The sequence below is a fragment of the Vicugna pacos genome, chromosome 4 (assembly GCF_048564905.1).
Source record: "Vicugna pacos chromosome 4, VicPac4, whole genome shotgun sequence".
In the NCBI taxonomy this organism is placed as follows: domain Eukaryota; kingdom Metazoa; phylum Chordata; class Mammalia; order Artiodactyla; family Camelidae; genus Vicugna; species Vicugna pacos.
Window position 1 is genome coordinate 28,176,441 of NC_132990.1, and position 12,727 is coordinate 28,189,167.

The window sequence follows — 12,727 nt, forward strand, 5'->3', positions numbered from 1 at the left end:
TACTGAGGTCTCTTGTTTCTCAATATCTCATGTGCTATTTAGAACAACAACATGCAATGTGGATAAACAGTAAAAATTTAATAATGAATTCTAATAAAAGATTAGGGTAAAATCTTCCTGTTGTTTAAAGCTTGATAGTTCAAGCTAGATCTCCAGTCCTCTTTTCATGAATAACCCTTGTATTGGGAAGTGAAGATAAAAATCATTATAAGAAGCAAAACCAAAACCAATAATAAACAAACACAGCTGACTGAGCCTTTATTATGGATCAGGATAGAAACCTGGGTCTGTTTGAGAACAAAGTCCTTATTCTTAATCTTTATGACAACCCTGCATGTAACCATGTCTAATCCAATTTTTGAATAAGGAAGCTGAGGGTAGGAGTGTAAAGTCATTTGTCCAAGGCGAAATTGGGAGTCTTCTGCAATCTGTCAAATGTAACCCTCTGAACTCTCTATATTTTGCAGCTTCCCTATAAAGTTACTCCTTGTCACTAATGTTCAGCTGTCATCATATCATCATGATCATTATTCTTCTACCTTGATTCCTTTTTTCCAAGTGTTCGGGTAAACTGATACCATCTTGTCAACTTCTCCCTTAAACCTGCTCTTGTAGGAGTTTACTTGTTTTGGGTTGTCCCTTCTAAACATTTCTGTCCCTTTCTGCAAAAATGTATCTTTTTGTTTCACAGGGTCTCTTTATAGGCTTCTTTCCAAATATCCATTGCTGATATGAGAGAAATTAATTATTCTAGGTTCCTTTTTAACACAGAGATGCTTGGCCTGTGATCAGCTCACACTGCCCCTCCCCCACAGTTCACTTACACATCACTTCATACATCTTTTTCAGAACTTTTTGCGTATAGTTGTGCAATACAAAAACATCTGTTTGAAGCAGAGATCATTTACTTGACAGAAATAGAAATCACTCATCCGACTTCAAGTCCATTAGGTTGAGATATCTTTATTAGAATTCAAGGAGGGAAGACAAATTTATCTAGCCTTACTACACGCTTAATTAAAGGTGGAGCAGGAAAATCAGGAGCTGAGGCATACCTCTCTTCATGGCTGCATATCCTCTTTTCTCTCCCCATCTTCCAGGCTCTCTCTTCCTCTTTCCTTTTGTGGTCAATTCTCTCTGCTAATGTATGGTCGAATAGGTTCGCCTGCCCCAAATCTGCATGACTTCAGAGTTTCCCAACAGATCCCCTTCAGGCTATGTTTTCTGAATCTTGTCATTGAAATCCTTGGAAGATGGAATGTAGGGAATAAGAGGATGTTCTGTTTTCTCATAGTTCAGCTTTCCCCTCCTGGTGCAATGGGCTATGGTTACCTGGAAGGTGGTGCAAATAAGATGCCATTAGTGGGAGCTATTGGGAAGGAGTATTTTCAAAGCAGGGGTGTGGTTTTGGCAGGCCCTCCAAATTTAACTACTTTGAGTAGCAATAAAAGATAAAACATCTGGCAAATGAGGCTGAGTACAGTTCATCCATATTCTTTATAATAACAAGAGTTAATTTTCATATACTGCTTACCATTTACCTGTACTTTACATATGATATGCCTCACAACAGTCCTGTGAGGAAAATGATTGTTAGCATTTTAAAGGGGAAGAGATTGAAGGAAATTTATTATTACCCCCATTTTACACAGTAGGAAGTTTTATATAGAAGGAATTACTGTTCAGAGAGACCAAATTATTTACCCAGATTAGCAAGTAGGAAAACAGGGAAATGAACCTGGGCAGTTTGGCTCCTGAGCCCACGTACATAACCTTCACATTGCACTGTTTCCATACTGTATTAAGGAAGATCATTCTCTCTTACTAAAGTTACTACTTACCTTTTCCACAAAGTAAATCTTACCTTCTCTTACCTTCTGTAGAATGGGAACAGGAAACAGACTTGCGAGATGATAGGGCTTGTTGACATAATTCAGTCTTAACAGATTTGGCACTCTATTTTAGCATTTTAGTGTTTGCTCTTTGTATGTAAACATTAAAATGTGGAAAGGTAAAGTCAAGCAGAAAGAAAAGTCTTGTTAATAGCAAGCAAAATTTGTGTAACTGTATTTTCAGACAGCTGAGGTTGATGGTGACTGAAAGCCACTTGTGCCTGATGGCTCTTTGGTGGTCTATATGATACACGTTGGTGGTTTCTCTCTTGTTACTCTTGGACAAATGTTCAAACCACTAAAACCACTTACAAAATTGACACTTGTAATAGAAAAAGTCAGTTCCTTATCTTGGGAATTCTCTACCATGGAGAAGAATGATTTCAGAAAAAGGACTTGAACAGCCCAAAAGGGGGAAAAAGTAACCCACAGCATTCTGTATTATAGCATTGTCTCTCCTTAAGAGATTTCCATTTTAAGTATAAAATGATATGGAGTAGTATAATAGAGATTAACCACAAGGATAAATAACTTCTCTCCCTCTTTTTCCTTCCCCAGTTTTCTGTTTCAGAAAATAGGATTTTCAGATTAACCACTACATCTTTACAACACTGATTCAGAATATCTTATTACTTATAAAACTAAAAATTAAAATAAGTGAAATTATTCTCACTTACCTTGGCTTTCTTTAGGAAGTATCTGATAGGAGCATATTTTGTAGTCAGAATACTACTGACTTTAGTTGATCAGAATTAAATTTGAAATCACATAGTCATCAAGTTGATTTAAGGCAGTAATTTAACCATTATGCACTCAGTATTTTGCTATGAGCTGTATGATTCTCATTCTGTGCTTAAAAATCATAGGTTTTTGTTGAGAAAATGTAGAGTGATTCATGTAAGTTATATCATGGTATTTTATGATGAAATCTTTATAATGCACAATCAATAGGGTGCAGATATACACTTTCTATGAGATTTAAAAGTACTATTTTAATATTGGAAGAAAACCAAATTATTTTTAAAATATTCAACCATTTATGTATTCATATTATGAGCTATTTCTTTTCTACTTTAAAACCTTTTCAATTAGAATTGTTAAAACCTCAGTTTTTACTTGGCCACTCAATTTGATGCAAATGCACCTTTCAATTTTAAAGGTTATTCCTGGAGCACAATTCTGAATCACTTAACTGAACTTAGAAAAACAATATGCTTGTGCAAAACATTCAAAGACCACATATTTGAACTTCCTTGAACTATTTTATTTCTGGCCCTATTCAGTTATCAATTTGTTCCTTTTACGAATGGAAATGGTCTTTGTCAAGAGAAACATAATTACAGCAGGAAGATCTGGAGATATTTCGAAAATATGCAAACTTTCTTCAAATTTTAATTTTGTAAAAGCTTTTCAAACAAGATGGAATATTAGTTTTACCATCTTTTACTATGTAATATATACAGCAGAAAATAAGATGAAAAATAGAAAAGGTATTACAAAACTCCACTGAAGAGTACTGTAAAAATTTGCATATGGTACTTACTTTGATTTAGTGTCTTTTGTAATATCTATATATATTCTACTGGAAGCAATGGGAACATTTAAAAACAAAAAGCACTTACTCTCAGGATATATTTCAAGGACATTTTAAAATTATATATATTTAAAACATACTTCTAGTAGTGAAAATACATACAAAAATAATAATAGTTCAAGGTGTTACAATGCATATTATCTTTTCCTTTGCATATATAATACAGTACTAGGATAGATGAATAGATATGTATATATATATCCAGCTATACAGATACACGTATATGCATATATAGGTATCTACACACATACATACATATATATATATTTACATGTATCTTTTGCATTTTAATTAATATTAAAAAGTGTTTCTGTGTTTAAATATTTTTGAGAAAAATATATTTACCACTGAATAGAAATCTTGTTGTTCAACTGTAATTTTCTGCATTATGAATTCTGCTATTTCTGTTGCATTTTGCTTTCTAATTCTCATGTTATTGACTAATTTTTAGCTTTTTAAAGTTTAATTGTTAACTATTTCTCTTTCTATATCTCCCTCCTTCTCAGAAAGCTAACTTAAATTTTAGGCTGTAGTCTATTATCCGCCTTCACGTTTCTGAAATTTCTATTTTCTGTTCATTTTTAAACATAGTTTCAAGCAATAGCTTCCTCCAGATCTTCGCATTATTTTGCAAAATTTTATTTACTCATCTTTAAAAGAGCACGTTGATATGTGGACCTACAAATTTTCTTTGCTTTTATTAGTCACTAGCCCTTGCTGCCACCTACTGCAAATAGAAGGAACCCTCATCCCTTGTTTTAACCTCCAGCAATGTTGCTTATTAATGGTACTTTTCATTTCATGTCGTTTCTCAGGTTTCTTCAGTGCCTCACAGAGCATTGCTATCCCTATTAATATGAAGATTTTAGTGAGTTTCTTCCAGAATATTTTTGCTTATTTTCCTTGACACTGTGTTATATTTTGAAGAATTAGCCATATGTATCTCATTTGTCTATAGTTCTATCAACACAGGTAATGGTTAATTAATTTCTTTCAATTTTAGTAGTTGAGAGCAATCTTACTAAATTTCCAGAGATTTTGAAGAATTGTTTTTAATTTAATATTCCATCAATAATTTCAGTTTGGAGTTTTGGCTTAGTATTTAGACAACTTGCTGACGTGTGGATTTTTTGAATATTCTGTATTGCATTGTTGGTTGCAAGGTTGCCTGGTGAATTTGATTAAATTTTCATGTTAAAACTTTTAAATCTAATCATGTACCCCCAGACTTCTGAATTATATTTGTTTATAGGCATTAGTCATTTACTTGCACCCCCCTGCCCCTTACACACATACACCATCTACTTTGTGTACAGTAAGTTCCCACAGATGTTTTTGGCTAAGTCCATTGGAATTCGGTACCTCCTTTTTTACTACACCAAAATACACATAGGATGTATTTCAACAAACTGTATGATGGCCCTTTATGACTGTTGAACCTACATAACTGCCACCTATTATTGGCAGAATTGAGATACAATAAAGGATGGAGAATGGGGTTAATATCCCTTTTGCTTGGATGAGTATATTCTAGACTTTTGTGTATCATAGGCTTGCATAGGACTTATTAAGTAGTGAGAGCAGAGAGCCTTTGGATAGAAAAATATCTAAGAAGTACTGATTTGGTTCCTCAAAAATAATGTGGCTTTCAATAATAATTTTTACGTTTCTACTAGAGAATACAAATGAGAGAAAGTGTTTATAGATGTTTCTAACAAATAAATTATGTTAAAATAAAGCAAGCATTTTATTATTTATTATATAATACTCGTAATATTCATAATGCATAAACATTTTCTCTTGAGTAAAATATGATCATCACTAAAGATTTGAAAATGTTTAAAACTTCATTTTAAGTAATATATTTATATTGTGATATCATTTAGAAAAATACTTCAAATATAGAAACTATATATTTATTCCATTTATATTAAAGTCATGCTGGTATCTTTTAGAAATAAGGTTTTTAAATACATATTTTTACTGAAGTATAGTCAGTTTACAATATTGTGTCAATTTCTGGGGTACATCACAATACTTCAGTCATATTGGAATATACATATATTCATTTTCATTTTCTTTTTCACCATAAGTTACTACAAGATATTGAATATGGTTCCTGTGCTATACAGTATAAACTCGTTTATCTATTTTATATACATTTGTTAGTATCTGCAAATCTCAAACTTCCAATTTATCCCTTCTCACCCCTTCCCCACCTGGTAACCATAAGTTTGTTTTGTATGTTTGTGATTCTGTTTCTATTTTGTAAATAAGTTCTTTTGTCTTTTTTTTTTTTAAGATTCCACATATAAGTGATAGCATATGGTATTTTTCTTTCTCTTTCTGGCTTACTTCACTTAGAATGACAATCTCCAGGTCCATCCACATTGCTGCAAATGACATTTTTTATGGCTGAGTAGTATTCCATTGTATAAATATACCATAGTTTCTTTATCCAGTTATCTGTTGATGGACATTTAGGTTGTTTCCATGTCTTGGCTATTGTAAATAGTGCTGCTATGAACATTGGGGTGCATTTATCTTTTTGAATTAAGGTTCCCTCTGGATATATGCCCAGGAGTCATATTGCAGGATCATATGGTAAGTCTATTTTTTTAGTTTTTTGAGGAATCTCTATACTGTTTGCCATTATGGCTTCACCAAACTACATTCCCACCAGCAGTGTAGGAGGGCTCCCCTTTCTCCACACCTGCAGCATATATCGTTTGTGGACTTTTGAATGATGGCCATTCTGACTGGTGTGAGGTGATACCTCATTGTACTTTTGATTTGCATTTCTCTGATAATTAGCAATATTGAGCATTTTTTTTCAGTTTTTAAAATCAATTTAGAAATGATGCAACCTATATTTGTGTGGGTGAAAACAACATTCGTCTGTGTATATATGTGTGTGGGTGTAAAACCACAAAAAATTTCAGTCTTCTTAGGGTGTGGAGTAAGAATTTTTGACTGGCCAAGGAAATTTAAGTCTTTTAAAAACATTTTAAAAATGCAATCCAGTCTTTGATACTGGGCCCTTCAAAAGCATTATTGGGAGGCCCTGATTTACATTCCTCAGTGACACTTCTACAAAACATGTTTTTCTCTTCTTTCCAACTTTCCCACATGTCATAGTCGCTTGAGAGATTCTTACTTTATAACTGCCTTAAATCTTATCTTTCCACTCCGTGTTTCTCCAAATCCCTGATTTGAGTCTTTCCATTCCTAGATTACTTCCACTACTCCAGTTTCTGAGAACCAGAGTGGCAAAAGCCTTAGATGGCAGGATAGAAACAAGAGCTGAGTAAGGAAAGTACAACCTCATGTGCTCTGAGTGCATCTGTATGGGTGTGTGTGCGTGTGTCTGAGAAAAACAGCCCTGGTGACAGGAAGAGATTTCGGTGGGGAACACTAGCATTAATAAATCCTTTCCCCATTTCATTCATATTCATGCTCTATGTCCTTATTATGTCTGCATTTTTTATAGCTTAGATGAAACTGATGAGAATTCTGATTACTATTAGGAACAGTAAAACAAATTTATAAAGATGACTCCTCACTAGGCACACCATTTTATCATCTTTACTTGAAGACTTCCTGCTAGAAGTCTTTATGTTTTCCCCGTTTAAGTATAGCAGTGATTGTTCAATGACTCCTTTAAGTTTTGCTTAAAGATTTAATACTTTCTTCATAAAATGTAATGAGATGGGGCTCATGAAAAAATACATTGTAATTTACATAACAAAACCCCCAAATTTAAATAAAACACACATTATGTGTATATATGAAATGTTCTTACATTAAAATGATTCCTTAAATTATGATGAGGAAGAAAATTGCCTGGAAATAGCAGGACTTCACTGTTTATATAAAAATGAAAATTTCACACGCACTGGGTTTATTAGTGTAAAATAGGAAGGAAGGTGAAGGTTCTGGGCCAAATATGTTGTGTTGTGATATTAATAATTATATGGAAAAATAATTTTAAAACCTAGATGGAATTGTTGTTTTGATTTACTTTAGATATCCTTCCACAAAGAAGAGATAAGTTTCTAATTTGCATATGACCTATAAAATATAGAAGGCTAAAAAGCAGAGTCCCAGAGTATACGGTTTTCCTATTTCTTTCTTTTGCTTTTATTTTAAAAATCTACGATTTTAATGTTTGAAAATATACATAAAAGCTGCGATAAAAATAAACACTACTATAACTTTTTTGACCCCTGGTCAGCTCATCAACCTCAGTTTTCTGCACTTCAGATTTCTTAGCTCTAAAATTTAGTTTTAGTCACTATATTGTTAATGCACTTTTAAAAACTTAGAAAAGTAGTATGTACACACACGTGGTGTGCCCATATATGGTTGCAATCATTTTTATGTCTAATTTATAAAAGAAAATATTTATAAAAGAAAATTGTCAGGATACAGAAGAAGCCAAATTTACAATGACTTAAGTATAGATGTATAGGTAAAATCTTGCATTTGATACCTTTTTATTAACTTTTAAGTTCAAAAATAGAGCAAAAATCCATAGGAACCATTACATAGTCTCTCTCAAATTATATGTTACTTTAATTAAAGAAAGTGCTCTCACCCTTGTTGATTTATATGATACTATTAATTTTAATGTTTGCTTAAAAGAACTTGGTGGATTGCATTATTTGTATTCATATTCACTTGTTCTTTTTCCATGTGTGGGGCACTTATTTTGAGTTATCATTGGTAACTTAGATCACCTTTTTACATCCTCATTATTGGCTTTTCTTTCAATAATTGGCAGAATGGATTCATATAGGCTTCCTTACTCATTTCGTTTCTTAAAATTGATGAAAATCACAGTGCCTTTGGAATCATAATGTGCTTCACCAAATAATACTAGCCTTCAAACCATGTGTTACTATTATATATTATTATTGCTTTACAATCATATACCATAAAGCACTGAGATACATGTTTAAGAAAAACTGAGACAGTTTTGTAAGTTTGACAAATCTGGCTCATTTAACACAGAGAGACATGATACCTCTATGGAAAATACTAATACATTATTATTTAACTGTATAGATCAGCTATACTATCAATATTTTTTGTAGTATGTTAAAGTTATTTTCAGTTTGAGTAATGGTCAGGTTTTGGCACTTCTATTCATGCTAGACAATATATTAAAACTTGAAATAACTGAATAAAATATTTCTTGTTATCTTTGAATACTTTAAATAACACAAATGTATCAGTTAGAGTACCTGAAGGAAACAAAAGGCACAATCAGGAGTGATTTTTGAGAGAATTTAAAAAACGGATACTTTCCAGAAGAGCAGCTGGGAGGAACTTAATAGAGATAGTGAGTATCCTAGGTTCTAGCCATAGTGGAAAGCCAAAGGGGCAAGGGATACGATGCTGTTATTAGTGGCAAATATGACCTGGAGCTACAGAATGTTGGTGACAAGAAAGGTCTGTTTTCTTACAGCAATGCAGCCCCTGCCAGACAGAACCACAGTGCTAAGTTATAGAGCAGATGGAACAAGAACATCCCCACCTTCCTCTCCGACTGCCCTCAAAGGAAATATTCCAACAAAAGCCAGAAGGCAAGGGAAACCAGGTACATGAAGCAACTAGAGGTTAACCTCTAGGGCACAAAGAAGGGCAAATGATGGATCTGGGGTTGGAGGTGGGTGAGGAAGAGATGATCAACTCAAATGAAAACGCAACTGTACAAATTATATCAAAACCCCTATTTCCTAAGCATTTAGATTTTGTGTAACATGGCATTATCCACATGGTGATTTCAGTGGAATAACATCTAAACTATAAATCCATGTAACTATGACTCCACTCCTTAAGACTCCTTAAATTGAGTATAGTCAACACGTTTTTTTCAATTGTGTCTTAAGTTTTCCTAAGCAAGTGTCTCAGTAGCAAAGCATCTGTAACAAATTAGGTAAATTAGACCTATTTAGTCAATTAGAACTCTGTCTGCATTGACCAAAATGAAAGGTGAAGCACAGAGTATTATCCTTATCTTGTGTGAAATAGATACAAGCAGTCTGGCTCATTAAGTGCATGAGTTCACACTGTATTATCAATATAAAACTGTTTCTTACTTGTAGTTTCTGCCAATCAGCATGCTTTTAGAAGCAACGGTGGAGAAAAGGAAGAAATAATAAGTGTTTACCATTTATGCAGACTGAAGGGGAAAAACAAAATGGTAAAGTGTGAGAGACTACTACTGACAAATCAAACCCACCCGTCAGGTGGTCACAGAATTACCTCTTCCGATCATTATCTCCTTTATAACAAGTTACTTGCTCTTCCTTGTTCCCTTATTACCCTATTATCTCTTTATTTTCAATTCCACAGTGTGGAGTGGTGAATAATTAGGAAGGTTGTCCATGATGCCACTAGTATGTTTAAAGGACATATTAGAACTGGAATTTATTGCTGTGGGGTTGCTTTTGATGCACTGTTTGGCTTAATTCAAAAACTAAGACAAAAAAAAAAACCTTAATTCTTTCAAAAATCCAAAATCCAAATGGAAATTTGGAGATTTCTTCTGTGAACAGCAAGCTTTTAAAATCAATTATAAGCCTAAATAGAACAAGGCTAACTGAAGTTTTGGTAAATGAAGTAATGTGATAAAATAAAGATAATCTCAAAAGAGACTAATATCTTAAATGACTGATGTTGAGGGCCATGCTGCTTTACCTTATTCCACTTTACTTTTTTTTTTTTAAGTGTCTACTTCACTTTTGTTACGGTTGTTTCAAACACAGGTTCAGTGACCAATTTAAAGAGGTGGTTTCCTTTTAAAAAGTATACATGCAACAATAACTCGAAGAGAACACTTAAAGCTACCATTTTATTTAAAAAAGAAAAATAAACCATATTACAGGAGGTGAAGATAGGTAGTTAGTGAAATTCTCTTAACTCTTCAGGCTGGGAGCCATAATCTTCAGGAAAGATATCCCAGTCCAACTCTAATGAATCACTAATAAAATCTCTATAATAAGCTAATCACAATTAACATCTGTGGCGTTATTAAGAGGAGAGAGGTGCAGCAGGAAGGGGACTGATTTTAAATCTCACTCTTCCACTGTTTAAAGAATCCTGTGTTCTTCTAGAGGACACCAAAAGACAGTTGTATACAAGTAAGAGTAAATCAGCCCCAGGGAGCAGTGTGTCTATGAGATGCCAGCTTTGAGCTGAAGTTGAGAGGAGTTTCAAATTGCTGAACACCCCCATATAGCAGTAAAAAGATACGATATCGATACGCTCAGCTGCATCTTGTTAAAAGCTTCCTGCGGGTTGGCAGAATGAAATCTTTATTTAAAATACACAAACTATTGTCAAGGGAAAGATGGAAAAGAGAACACAGTAAAAGGGCCAAATGCTCTGCTTAACCCACTAGAAGCAGCAGAAAGGGAGAAAAGTGGTCACACTGTCTTTGCAGCAACAACAGAAAAGGTGACTAATACCACCACATCAGCATCCATCTGCTTTTCCCATGGTCTCAAGATGCATTATTTCTTTTATTATTAATTATATGTGTTTCCGGGGGGAGGGCAAATATATTCTTACAAATTGCAAGAGAGGAAATCATTTCTGCTGCCACTTGGCTTTAAGTACAGTAGTGTATGTAATGAGTGAGTGATGACAGGAAACACAGCAGCAGCACTGAGCCCCAGCATCTCTCCTACCAATCCACTCCAGCCCGCTCTTGGTAGTCAGAGGCTGTCTAATAGAAAGTTCACGTAAAACCATTATTGAACACTGACAGGAAGGAACTGAGACAGGGGCGAGTGGTGTGTATTTGTGCAGAGGAAGAAGGAGGGAGGGAGAGAAGGAGGGAAAGGAAGAGAGAATGAGTTAGTCATCGCCTTGCACAGACTGCACCATAAGGGGGGCAGGTTCTTTCCATAACTGCAAAGATAGACATGCAATACATATGCACACACACTTGTATGCACAGAATTCTTTTTGGTTTATATCCTCTCATTTCCAAGAACAGCTGTTAAGTGACACTGTCTGCTTGTGAACCTTCTTGAATGGGTGAGCTCTGTGGGTTTAAAGAGGCAGAGCAAGGAGCTTGGCAAGGAATGGGTTCAGAAGAAGGGTCACTCCTGAAGAGCAAAGGGATATGGCAAGCAATGAAGCAGGCATGAAAGAAAAAGGTGAAAAGACCCTGGGGTAAATGTCATCTATACTGATTAAGCTGTATTTCTCTATAGGAGAAAGTGACATTTCTGCTATTAGAACATGGACATATAAGGAAAGTAGATGGCTCACTGCTTTTTGTTTGTGTCCACAGCACATTTCCTGTGGTACCGAAAGGTACCAGAAAAGCTCTCTGTTGCATTATTATAAACAGGATCGTCATCATTATTATTTTTTAATTACCAACGTAGTGAATTACTCTCTCTTTAGCAAGAGAGCACATTTATTGCCTTATCTGTATGCTCTGATCAGACATAAATGACAGATAATTGATAAAAGCTTTTTGCTAAATTTTTCTTTCATCCTGCCGTCTCCTTCCCCAGCTTCAGGCCCCTTTTCTAGCTTTGCTCAGGGGGCCGAAGTTCCTCTTCCCTTGTTTCCCGAGTCCTTAGTACACCACCTTAGTGGTACTGGCCGCTTTCCGGTGGAGTGGGGTGCCAAGCAGGTGGAGAAGAAACCGCTCCCCCAGCGTCTCTCCCCAGTGTCCGTGTCCTCTCCTCAACAGCGAGGCTGTTTCCCAGCAACTCTTTTACAGGTTTTCCCCTTGTCAACTACCACCTGGGCAGAGCCCTCTCTCTCCCTCAAGCGTGTCAGCCAGTCTGCCAGGCACCCCGACTGACAACTACATGCTGTATCTGAGATACACAACACCCCGGCGCCACGCAGCCTCTGCTCCTCTTCCTCACTCCTCACTAAAGTGGGCTCTTCCCAAGGAACGACTGTATTGCAGATTAAATCTCTGCCCCTTGCATTTGGAAGCCTTCCACCCCTAACCCTTACCGCCAGCTTCCCTCCCAAACAAACAAAAAACCGTTAGAATAACCGAAAGCACGCGAACACCTGAAGAAGCGCAACTGGGATCCACACCTGGACAAGTCCTCTGTGGCTTGGCTTTAGTGGTCGGGAATAGCCCGTGCCTGACATGTCCTCCTCTCCCAGCGCCGACCGCTTTTGACCTCTGCCCTGGAACCCTGCCAAGGTCTCCGGGTCGCGAGGTCAGCCGGGTCAGCGCGCGGTCAGCTCCGGG

The 12,727-nt window shown here is 35.6% G+C and overlaps 1 long non-coding RNA gene across 1 annotated transcript; it reads right to left on the reverse strand.

Annotated features, from left to right (window-relative positions):
- Nucleotides 1-947: 947 nt before the first annotated feature.
- On the reverse strand, nt 948-12,696 carry LOC140696027 (uncharacterized). The gene is made up of 2 exons (XR_012071950.1): nt 12,568-12,696; nt 948-1,332 (listed from the first exon to the last, which is right to left on the reverse strand). It is a non-coding gene; the product is annotated as an uncharacterized lncRNA (long non-coding RNA).
- Between the last annotated feature and the right edge of the window lie 31 nt (nt 12,697-12,727).